Source organism: Lygodium microphyllum, chromosome 4, assembly GCF_053477565.2.
Source record: "Lygodium microphyllum isolate KBCC chromosome 4, Lygodium_microphyllum_v1.1.10, whole genome shotgun sequence".
NCBI lineage: Eukaryota > Viridiplantae > Streptophyta > Polypodiopsida > Schizaeales > Lygodiaceae > Lygodium > Lygodium microphyllum.
The window spans coordinates 8,292,831-8,305,532 of record NC_141138.1 but is presented as its reverse complement, the minus strand read 5'-3'; positions in this window follow the sequence as shown (position 1 = coordinate 8,305,532).

The following is a 12,702-nucleotide window of genomic DNA, read 5'->3' as shown; positions in this document are numbered from 1 at the left end:
GGTTCACCCTCTTTTGCTTGCTCGTCTTCTTGTGCTTTTGCCTCTGTGAAACCGAGGTCATCTATTTCCTATGCCGTCAGGCCTACTTGTGCAAGATATCTTCTCTGCTCCTCTAAGCTCTGCGGCGGGCCTCTTAGCTGCAGCGGCACGTGCAGGCTTGCTGTGAGTGCTCTACGTGCAATGGTTAGTTTCTTTTGCAGCTGATCATTGGCTTCATCTCCTTTCGGTCTGGTGGAGTGGAGCAGTGTATTGAGGAAGGTGTGCTGCTAGGCTATCATGGAGAGTTGAGCCGCCTTTGCCTAATTCTCAGCCAGCACCCTGTCTCCTTCGGCTTTGGCTAGCCGGTATGCTAAGTCCTGTATTCTCTGCTCATTGTGATCGGCCCATTCTTTTGCTCTTTTTTCCATATCTTCTAGGCTCTCCCCCTGATGGAGGGTCATTGCCATGAGTTGTTGCTATTGGGCCTTGAGCTCATGGTGCAGGCGGGATTGCTCCTGGCGTTCATCTGCGATCTGTGCATTGAGCTGGTCCAGCTTCACCTGCATCCTTCGCACCTATTCTTCCCTTAACTAGTCCAGCTTTGTAGCCTCTTGTCTGATCTTGTCAAGCTGGCTTTGTGCTTCCAGGTTGACTGCAGATAGCTGATCATTCTTGCGCCGAAGGTGGGCATTGTTTCCATGTCCCCGTTGAGGCGCTCCATCAATATTTTTCTCATTCCTTCCCAAGCAGTGTCACGTTCCTTCAGGGCCTTTAATTCCTCTGCCTCCTTAGTGCTGGCTTCCTCCCTGAGCGCAGCGATCTCCCTTTGATATTCTGTTATCTGCTTTGTTCTCTCCAGCTGGAGAGCAGCTTGTGATTCTTTAACTACTGCCAGCTCCTCCACGGCTATCCTCCTTTCTTTCCTAGCCCTTTCCAACTGCGAGAGCAGCTCCTTGACATATTCGTCGTATTGGCCTGCTGCAGGTGGGGGTGGGGCATGGTGGTAGTGGTGACAACATCTTCTAGTTTCTGCCTTTTCAGCTCCGGCCTTGGCTCTAGTTCAGCCGTGGCTGCCCTTTTGGCTCCTGATGCTGGGGTGGCCACGGCTGCTTCCCTTGCCAGCTCCCGTTCCACCAAGAATTATAGCCAAATGACCACGTTGCTCTCGTCGATTTTTGGGGTGGAACCTTGGGTGGTGGTGGCAAGGGGTGTCGTCATGATAGGAGTGGCTGGCATGGAAGGTATGAAGAGGGGAAGAGTTGGCATCATCGGATCCTTTCCTCTTCCTTCTGCGGGGGGCAGGGGTGCGATTTCCGGTACACTGGTACTGGGACCAGGTGCCTCCGTTCGGTGCGGGCCCTCTGCACCTTCCTCGTCGCTTTTGTGCTGCTCCTCGATGGAGCGACGGGTTGTCAGCTCTATTTCTTCCTCTTCCTTCCTTCTCAGCTCCTCCTCGATCTTCTTTTTTCTTTCCTCCTCATCCTTGACTGACTCCCTTCGAGTCCTTTCCAGATCTTCCTTCTCTTTCTTCTTTTGCTCCTCTTCTCTTTTTCCATACAGGGCTTTGGTTCATTGTTCCACATGCCTTTGTGGTGTAGCCTGGGATTCTCCCTCTTCGTCTGCGTCCATCTTCGTTTCATCAGACGACCTCTGCTGCTCTTTTGTGTGAGGCGGGGACTGTGACGGTGACTCGCCACTTTCTTCGTCGCCTCCCTCTTTGTCTTCTCTTGCCTGTCCCTGCCCTAGTGCTTCTTGGATGATTGCCATAAGGACACCTCCAAACCCTATGGTGGAGGCCTTGGAGGATGATACCTTGCGGGTCGATCGGGATGACGGGGACTCCCCTCCCATAGCTCTTCCTCCTATTGCCAGGGCCTTCGCCGAAGCCTCAATTGTCTTCCTCACAAACCCATTAAGGTTCACCTCATCCAGCGATTGCACCGCAATGCTGTCAAGCAGAGGTACATTGATTCGGGTCATTATGCTATTGTACCTCTCGCTTGAGAACAAGGCATGCACCATCTTTGCCTTCAACTGAATTTCTTGGTTGGGGATGTCCGCTAGGCTAATTCTGTCATTGGTGTGGACCTTCACTTTATCCATCCCCAACATGGCATAGATGTCTCTTTTCGGCTTCCTTTCCACCTTATTCGACAGCCCTAGTGCCCTTTCCACCAACTTGGGGGTCAGCTCGATGGTTCCCCTGTTCTTGTTGAAGGTGCGCAAGAAATCAGCGCACAGGGTGTAATCTACCCTCCGGCCCACTATGACTAGGTACTTTTGCAGGTAGCACTGCTCTATGATTTGGCGTACCACCGGCTCTTCGATGGCCACGTCTTCAAGGTTGAAGACGTGGCGGAACTTTAACTGGTTGAAAGCTCTCATTTCCACTGTGAGGCCGTACTTTACTTGTTCCTCCTCCGAGAAGGGAAGCTTGCCCGCTTTGTCCTGGCTTGCCATGATCGCCACCTACACGTTCAGCCATTTCCACTTTTAGTGCTTTTGACAACTAATTTGCTAGAAGAATAAAAGCATACCAGATTTTAATGAACATAGCCTTAACTTTGCCTTTCAAACTTTTACAACCACCTCTTACCCTTGCATTTCAAATTTAACAGACGTTTCACACTTGGTTTACTTTTTAGATTCTATTTTGTTTATTTTTTTACATTCCACTATATTTCGCCTTCCACTACATTCCACCTTACTACCATTCTGCCTTCCACTACATTCCACCTTACTACCCCTTCCCCCTTTGGAAAAGAAGAATCCGTCCCAGGATTGGAGGTTGCGAGGCCAAGGCTTTCAGCAGAAAGGTCGTCGCTCTATTCGTGTAGGAGCCAAGCATAGAAGTTGGGGTTACATTCCAGTTGAGCGGTGCGGTCCAGATCAAAGGGTCGAATCCCTACGTGTGTGATGTACGTGAGGACATCTGTGAGGAAGTCACCAGAGTTGACTTGACTTGCGATATGGAGCACTTCCTCTGTTAAGAGGCGGTCAAGATAGTGATGCCCTGTGATATGCTCGTGCATGGTTGACCCTGAAGAGTAGTTAACACTCTATACGAGGTAGGTGCGACGTAGGTGGGGTCATACTCTGCTGTTTTGATGGCTCGGCGTTGATCATTATGCGACATCCGTCAACCTCCCATTGCAACCTAAGAGCGTACCACTGCCTTAAGAAGGGTGATCCAGTATTAGCAAGGTGCGATAACCTTGCGATCTCTTGGTCAATGATAGCAGATGTTGTCCATGGATCATATGATGTGATGAGGCATTGCTTAATGGCTTGCTCTTTGGAGACCTTGAGGGTAGCATAGGACTAGTGCCTTTGGCCGTAGGGGCCTTAGGGATCCACAGTGAGGCATTTCCTTCATAGTAGCCTTGCGCACGCAGGAGGGTTTTCGGGGCCCATATTTGCTTAATCACGTGGCGCTTCCGGTGATTGTGTTGTGGTTTCCTAGATTTAGAGCTGTAGGTCTTATGCGGACATGCGCGTCTAGTCCTAGGCGGTTCCTGAGGCTGTTTAGGCACCCATTGGAAGTGAGGCTGTTGGGCCCTTACTTTGGTTGCTGTGGTTTGTGGTTTATGGGGATCGGGGAGCGGTAGACGTGCACTACCCCCCTCCTTAGTCTTGCCTACGGACGTTTCTATCAGTGGCCCTGCAGACGGTGATGGTGTTACACAGCCCTTGCTGAAGGTTGTGTCAATGCGCTTGTTGCCGATTGCTAGATGGATGCACTGTGACTCATAGTCAACATTGCAATGAGTCTACTTTTTGAAGGTTCGCTCAAGCAGTGACTCCATGCTTGCGCCCATAGCACTCGGCAACACGTAAAACAACATTGGTACAGTCTCAGACTCGATAGAAACAACGACTCTGCACTTGTCGAGGAGTGCGTAAGATTGAGCCCCATATGGGCTTAATTTGGCAGTTGTGGGTTGAAGTAGTGGTTTGCCAAGTTGGATCCAATGCTTGTGCGTTAAGACATTGAAATCTGCTCCCTCATCAATCAAGGCGTTGAAGGAGCATGTTTTCTTGGTAGTGACCGTGACAGGGAGGTAGGCGGGTTCTATAGCTTCCTCCTCATTCTCGTAGATTTTAGTGATTGTGGCTACTCGTATTTTGACCAATGGTTCTAACATTGGTGGCTCATGCAAAGGATGAGTGGGAGGGTAGTACTTCTTGACACGGCTGCCATTGAAGAAGCTTATTCCTTCACCGTCCAGGGTCTCAAGCTCGACATTACCGGTTTGGTTGATTGCCCGAACCTTGAAGGGTCCGAGACCTTTGAATTTCATCTTTTGCTTATGTCCTTTAACTGAGTAGAGGAGCACTAAGTCACCCTGCTCAAACTCGCACTACTTGACATGCTTGTCAAACTAGCTCTTGCGTCGGGCTTTCTCGCAGATAAGTGCGTGGGTGGCTAGAAGACGAGTTTCTGATAGGCGTTCTAGCTCGACCAAGCATTGCCTCCATGCTTCCTTCCCTTCCCATCATTCTTGGAGTGTTATTCTCAGGCTAGGGACGAAGAATTCTACTGGTAGAATTGCTTCAGTCCCATAGGTCAGCCTAAAGGGGGTTTGGCAGATGGCCGTTTTATAGGCCGTGCGGTAGGCCCACAAGGCTGCCATCAACTTGTTGTCCCAGTCGCTTCGTGAGGCTGAGACTACTTTAGTCAAGACATTGATGAGAATTTTGTTAGTTGATTCCACCTGGCCATTAGCCTGAGGATAGTATGGTGAGGATTTGCGATGGATGATAAGAAAGGTGGATAGGAGATGTGCTATCACTTCGTTGATGAAGTGTGTGACTTGGTTGCTAACCAGTTCGATGGGGCAACCGAAGCGCAAGATCGCTTGCTCCCATAAGAACTTGGCAGTCGTCCTAGCATCGTTTTTTCATGTGGCTCTCGCCTCTGCCCATTTCGTGAGGTAATTCGTTGCCACCATGATGTACTTGGCTTGTGAGTACTGCGCCGTGGGGCTGATGGGTCCTATGAAGTCAATTTCCCATTTTTCAAAGGGTTGGCGAGCAATAACTGGGGTTAACTCCATTTGATCCTTACGAATCGGGACTTTTGTCCGTTGGCACTCGTCACAATGCTTGACGAATCGCTTAGCGTCACGGAACAGTGTGGGCCACCATAGTTGGGACTGCAGCACCTTTCGTGATGTCGTGTCTTCGCTAAAGTGTCCTCCTACAATGCCACTGTGAACCTCTGAGAGCACATCGTGCATCTCATGCTCACATATGCACCTACACAACAATATGTCTTGCCCCAGCCTATAGAGTTGGCCTGCAATCAGATGATAGGGCTGGATCTTTAGGATCAAGCGCCTAAGTCGTGCCTTTCCCATTGGTCACTTAGGTAGTCCATAATCGAGCACTTGGACCATGTCGTCTGCCCAGTATGGCGTCAGATCAGCCTTAAATAGATCTCTCTCGTTGGACAAGTGGAATAAGTGGGCGTCAGGTAACTCGTCAATGATGCCCTGTCCAACGGCTTCTCCTGTGGGTATACGGGACATGTGATCAGCTATGTAATGCTGTTTTCCCTTTCGTACCACCACAGAGAAATCGAACTCTAGGAGCAGGAGGAGCCATCGAGCTATGCGTTCTGTAGCACAAGGTTTGTTCACTAAATAGAGCAGGGCTTGATGGTCCACGAAGAAGATGAAAGGGGTGGCCAATAGGTAATGCCGAAACTTCTTCACGGCGAACACCATGGATAATCCCTCTCTTTCTGTTGTCGAATAATTCATCTCCGTCTCACTGAGTTGCCTGCTAGTAAAGCTCACTGGGTAATCTAGGTTATGCTCACCAGGTTGGCACAACACTGCCCCCACGGCAAACTTAGAAGCATCGATGTGTACGTGGAAGGTAATGGTCCAGTTTGGGGCTCGTAGAATCGGTGTTGTTGTCAGAGCCTTCTTCAATTCTTCGTATGCCCGTTGGCATGCCTCGGTCCACTCGAAGATAACCATCAGCTTGTACAATGGCCTGGTGATCAGCGCGTAGTTCGGCACAAACCACCGATAGTATCATGTGTGACCTAAGAAGCATTGAACTCCCTTGTAATTAATTGGGGGTGGAAGGTCAACGATAACCCTGACCTTCGAGAAGTTAATGGCAATGCCGTTCTTTGACACCAGTGTCCTAAGATGCATCCATGCTTCACCCAAAACTGACATTTCAAGGGGTTCAAGGAGAGACGGTATAAGCGGCACCGTTCAAAGACTGTGCAGAGTTTGTCTAGGTGTTCCATCTAGGTCGAATGGACACACAGATCGTCGATAAAGACCTCTAACTCTTTGCGAAGCATGTCTTTGAAGATGGTGCACATGAGGTGTTGGAAGGTGGTAGGAGAATTGGTCAACCCGAAGGGCATGACTATGTATGCAAAGACGCCCCACTCAGTGGCAAAGGCGGTCTTGTGCCTATCTGCAGGATGCACCTGCACCTAGTTGTACCCTGAGAAGCCATCCAGGAAGCTGTAGGCTTCTTTGCCTGCCACCCTCTCAAGCATGTGCTCGGTGTACCAACGTTCACCTTCTTGTAATTGACGCACACTCGAATTTTGCTGTTCTTCATCATCACAATGACTATGGGTGATACCCAGTCCGTGTGCTCAATTTCGTAAATGAATCCAGTTCTCATCAGCTTGTCAATTTCCTCTTTGACAGCATGAGCGTGTTTTGGATTCATGGGGTACGATCGCTGCTTGATCGGCGTTGCATCCGATGTCATGGGTATGTTATGAGTCACAACACTCAGATCTACCCCCCGTAGCTCTTCTAAGGACCAGGCAAATACATCTATGTACTCCCGCAAGAGAGTGACAAGACTCAACTCTTCTTCACCAGTCAAGTCATCGGCAATGAACGTTGGTCGGGGTATAACCCCTTCCAGGGCTAGGTTTACCTCCTTGACCTTGATTGGTCCTTCGATTGGTTCGCTCGTCTGCCCTTGATGCTTGGCACCTAGCAGAACCACTACCCTATCCCCTTTTTTGAATTTAGTGAAGCGTTTAGGGAGGTCTTGCGGCTTTCGCTGTTCTTTTGATTGTGCATCCTTGGGGTGCTTTGCCCTATCCTGCCTTGACCATCTGCGTCTCAGGTGGACGGGTAAGTCCCCCTTGGTGTGTCTGGTCATGGGCAGCCTAGGGATCTCTGGGTCACTATTCGAAGTAACTTCCGATTCAGAGTCAAACCCTCCATCTTTGCTAGAAGAGGTGGTCTCCCCTGGTGGCCGCAATTCGAATGGCGATTCGGTCCTAAGTATTGATGTCGTTCCTGATTGGGCTAGGCCTGCTTGCTCAAGGTTTATGGCCCCTATACATTCCAACCACACATGATCACATTTCATGCGCATGACTCCTTGCTCCAGTCCAAGGGCCTGCTTTTTTTGCGGCTTGGCATCTGCTCGTATCTGCTCAATTTCTCGTCCTTCAGTGTCGTACTCTATGGTATCCACTTCAACCTCGCTCTCATCACTGAAGGATTGACAGTCTTCGTATTCATCGCAGGAATCTTTGTCATTCGACTGCCCATCGTCTCCTAGGACTTGGTATGCCCCGTGTTGTTGATTTGGAACTAGGGCCTAGTTATACATGAGGTTCAGCTCGTGCACCCTGGTCCACCCTGGTCCATTGCCACTTAGAATCCTCTAAGAGATCCTGGAGCGGTTTGAAGTTGATAGCCGGGTTGCCCGCTAGCTGGTCCGTTAGGTATTCCAGTACCCCCTGGAGTTCCCTTTTGTTGGATGGCTCTTGGAAGGTAACAGGCTTAGGCCTTCCATGGAGGCTTGCTGCCATTATGTAGACTAGTGTAGAGAGTGCTTCGTTTGTCTTCCGATTGTTTTGATGGTCTGCTCAAATGCCTCATGGTCTGAGAGTGGCAGGTCAATTGTAGCGAGAACGTGCATCCAATCCCGCTCATCCTCTGGGCATGGGATATACTTAGTCAAGGACCCATAGGGCTCCCTGACCTGAGTGTTCCCTTTGAGCATAGCAGAGATGGCGTCTAGGTTGACTGGTGAGGTCTTCCAAGTGTCCATCTCTATTCTTACGAAGTCAGTTCTATTGCCAAGGAAGATCAAGCCGTTATCCCAATCTTCGATGACTCTAGCGTTGCGTATCCAGGGTCAGCCTAATAGGTCATCATAGTCCACTCCCTTCATGACTATAAAGTTGATAGAGGACTGGACACCTGCGATCTTCACTAGCCAATTCTTCAAGACCCCGAATGGCTTCACTCTCATACCGTTTGCTAGCGTGATGTTAAACCTAGCAGCTTCGACAGGCGGGTTTCCCCAAGTCGGCAGCACTGCATGGCTAAGCACACTAACCCCAGCTCCCGTGTCTACGATTCCCTTCCTTGTTGTGTCACCCAGGGCTAGGACCGGCAGGACTGCGTGCATCTCATAGTCTTCCCAAAAGGAGTTGATGTGAAAAGATTTAGGCACGGAGTGCAGCGTCAGACTTGGCAACTGTGTTTCTGCATCCTGGTCTCGAGGGTCTGCCGTGACGTGCTCTTGTGATCCCTCGACCCACTGCTTAAGGTCTTGCCATACGGCGGGGTGATGCTTAAGCAGATCTCCCAGGCTAAGTGTTATAGGGGTGGTCACTAGCGTGGTCAAGAGATCGTTAGATACTCGTCCTTCCTTTAGCCTCGACTGTCCGGGCCAATGGCTGTGGCTGATCTGCGGCTCTGTTGCGTCTAGGCTTGGTCTTAGCGGTATTGCTTGTGGCACAGCGGCTTTGGCCGACTTAGGTTGAGGCGGTGACATTGGCGTGCTTATGTTGGAGAGATCATCGATGTTGTCCTCTATGATGGGTTCAACATCTTTGAGATGCTGTTGAGCCTCCCTCACCCATTCCTTCACCTTTTCTATGGCCTCTAATTGTCGCTTTGGATGCGGGTATTCCCCTATCTTAGCGCTTCCCTCTTCGGTCGTCCTAGGGGCTGAAGTCTCTGCCTCCGCGTCTGAGACTTTCTTCCCAGTAGGTAAGGTCGTAGCACTCTCGGTCTTTAATGTGACCTTAGCTTCCGATCTCTTCTTTTTTTGCCTATGGCTCTTCTTTCCTATTGAGGTGGCATCAAGATTGCTAGGTCTTGGCAGAGAGATGCTGGCTTGCTTCGTTTGGGCTCGGGTAATAGCTCGCAAGGGAATAGGTGTGGCCTCCTTATTGGGGTTTTGGACACCAAACAACCCCAACGGGACGGATGGCAAATTAGCTGAGCTAGAGGACGGCTTCCGCTTTGGGCAGTCTATGAAAAGATGGGTGATTCCGCACTCTGCGCACCTTTGGTTAGCCTTGTCCCTGTTTTGCTGCTCTCTTTCAGGGCAGCGTGATGAGACATGACCGGGGTGTTCGCGAGTCCAACAAGTGACGGGATCCTGTGGTTGCCCTCCTAGGCCTCTACCCCATCCTCATCCTAATGCCATCACCAGTACGGGTCGATAATCCATGAGGACTGCGTTGCCCTCGTCGTCATGCGAGACGTAAGGGTATATGTAGGTCTCTTTATCATTCGGCTTCAGTACGTAGTGTACTGGAGCGTCGCTCGGTGGGTGGGTCACATAAGGACCACGCGGTCTAGGAATGCTTGTAGGATTTATGTCCATTCTAGGGACAGCTAGTTTCATATCGTTAGGCGTGGGTAGAGCCAATGGGGCTCCCCTTCCGAAGAATGACTGCGGCCTGTTAGCTAGATAAGGCTGGCCATAGGGTTGCAAGTATGGAAGTCTTCGTGGTAGTCTGCAATGTGCGACATCGTGGCCGAACCTACCGCAGTTAGCACAAGGTCTTGACCTAGGGTCTTGACACTCGGCCGGCAAGTGGTTTCGACCACAATACACGCACTGGATATGCGGGCGCGTTGGTTATCTCAACATGTCTTGTATCTTGGCTAATTCCATCTTGACCTCAGCCAAGCCTTGGTTTGTCTCGGTGGCCTTCCCCTTATCTTGGGATGACGGGTTTGACCACTCACTAGAGGCTAACGTTCTCTCTAAGCTTCACGGGTTGGTCTCTTCTAGAGTTGAGCTCCTAGAGCTTCGCTCTTTCAGCTGGTCACCATCGACTCTGATGGCTTCCTCAAAAACTCTAGCCACCATGTCCCGCTGCAAGCTTGAATTGCCTGCCAATGCCTTATATAACTCCTCGTCTCTAATTCCACTGATGAATACAGTTGAAACTGCTCTGTCAGTCGGTCGCTCTCCTAGAGGGATTCTCTTAAAGAGACTTCTCACATGGGTCACGTAGTCGCGGATGTCCTCCTTCTCTTTCTGGTTAACATTCATAAAGCGTACTAGCAGGTTATCGGAGTATCCAGGCTCGGCGAACCTCTTGACGAAGAGATCCTTGAGATTATTGAGTTGGCTCATTCCACGGCATCCAGGCTTGTGTACCACATCCTACCCTTGTCGCCTAAGCAAAGCCCGAATGCTTGCAAACGTTGAGTCTGTTCGTTGAGGCCGTTGGCTTTGCAGACTTGCTCAAACTGCTCAACAAAGTTGTATGGATCGTCATGCAGTTGGTACTTATCGAGTTGCTTGGCAACAATCGGTATTTTGGCCTAGCTCCTGGTTTGCCCCTAATCCTGCAAGCAGAGACGTTGCTAGTGCGGTAGCACTCTGCTCTACTGCGGTGTTATCGAGCAGCCGTTTCATGAGGAGCTCGCTCAATGTCAGGTCTCCTTCCAGTGCTCTCTCATGGTCTTTTCGGTTTCGGCCAGTCAAGTTCAGCACTTGCTGCACCTCATGCAGCTCCATGCTTTGCCTTTGGCTCCTAGCTTGTTGATCCCTATTATAATCAGCTATGCCGTGCAATGCCTTACGGGCTAGCCTTCTCTCCTCCTCTAGGTCTGCAATGATTGCGCCTGCTGTCCTGCCGCGGTGCTCGTATCGGGCATGCGCATCGTAACTGCTCACCATCTGCTGTATAGCGTCTGGGAATATACTCAAATCGAGCTCCTCGTTAGACCGATGGTCTGAGCTTTCTTCCGTCATGGTCGAATTCTTGCGCCTTGTTGCGCTGTCGATTAGGTTGACTAGTCGTGACAGATCCTCGTCGTTGTCCTTGAGCGATTTATCTAAGTGAGTTCCTTTGATTATTGAATACAAACCTAAAGTTATGATCACTTGGTGAGCGTGTCTTTCTCGTGCACTTGTGCCCAATTAGGCTTTCAACTTTTTTTAGGTGTGCTTCAAGTGCGGAAATTCCATGTGAGTGCTGCAAGCAATCCCTTGGCGTCTCACTCACTCTTGCTCGTGTCGAGCTTGATAGGCTTTGTCGCTCAAGTCCTGGCCGTTCTAGTGGGTTCTAGGGTCTGTGCTGATTCTTACCGTTCACTAGGGGGTAGGTCACTAGGGAGTGCTCTAGCATTGTCCCTTGGTCTTGACTCCTACATCGGGAACTGCCTACAAGGTAATCGTCATGTCATCCAGGAACGGGTTGCACTTACAGTCGCTCGTGGGGGTCAAGTTTTGATGTCTTTTCCCCTTTCTCTTTTTTTTTTTTTGTGTGTCCGACTCTGGGAATCGGATTTTCAATTTACCAGTGGTCCGATTTACCAGTGGTGGGTCTGAGTTGAGTAGTCCGAGTCTCAGAATCGGACGGGGGTTAGGTGTCCGATTTTAGAAAATCGGACAAGTGGTCCGATCGGACGGGGTTGGTCTGAGTGTTCGATTCTGGGTGGTTCGATTATGGGCTGGTTCGATTCTGGGAATCGGACCGGACAGGGTGGTCCGATTACTGACGTGTCCTAATTTGTCCGATCAGATGGGGTTGGTCCGAGTCCGAGCGTTCGAGTCTGAGCGTCTGAGTTGGACGGGTCGGTCTGATCGGGTTGTCCGAGCATTCGATTCTCAAAATTGGACATCCAATTCTGGGAATCGGACATTGAGTCGCAAAATCTGGGAATCGGACATTCGAGCACGGACTTTCGAGCACGGATTCGTCCAAAATCTCCAGATATCTATGACTGTAGACCACAAAATTCGCTAGTAATGATGTTGGAGTGGTGGGGGAGAGATCTATGTACCTGGGGATCGCTGAATGCAACGTCACTCTGTGCCCTGATTGATCGAACGGTCGCCCAAGCTCTCTCTCTCTCTCTCTCTCTCTCTCACTCTCAGCTAGTTGCAAATGAGGATTCCCTTGCTCTTCCAGAACTTATAACCCTGCTGGTCATTCCCTGGATGCTACAGATCACTCTCCTAGCGATTCCTACACATTCAAATGCGCATTTTCTCCATTTTTCCCCAGTTTTTCTCGATTTTCTCCCTGTTCTACAGCAACAAGCCCTCTGCCTCTCGGGTGTATTTTCCTATTGTTAACCTACTCTAAACACAACATAAATCGAAAGCAAAACACTGAACTAAATTCTCCATGTTTTCCAATCATCAAACAACTAGAATATCCCAAAATGCTTACCTGTTTTGAAGATCAAAAACACCCAACTTCCTACCTATCTCAAGCTTCGTTTCGGGGATGAATACCCTACTTCGATGCTCGATATGAGGCGCGCAAGTGCTCAAGCTTGAATCCGTTGGTCTCGGCAACGGAACCAAAATGTGGAAGCTTTCGCTCAACCACCAAGACCTACGGACCGCTTATTGTTTCAAGCATTCCAAGCGAGCTCTAATGGCTATCTCTCACCTAGCCGACACGCCGTCGATCCTACGAGTGTAGTGAGCTTACCTTGATGCTCGATA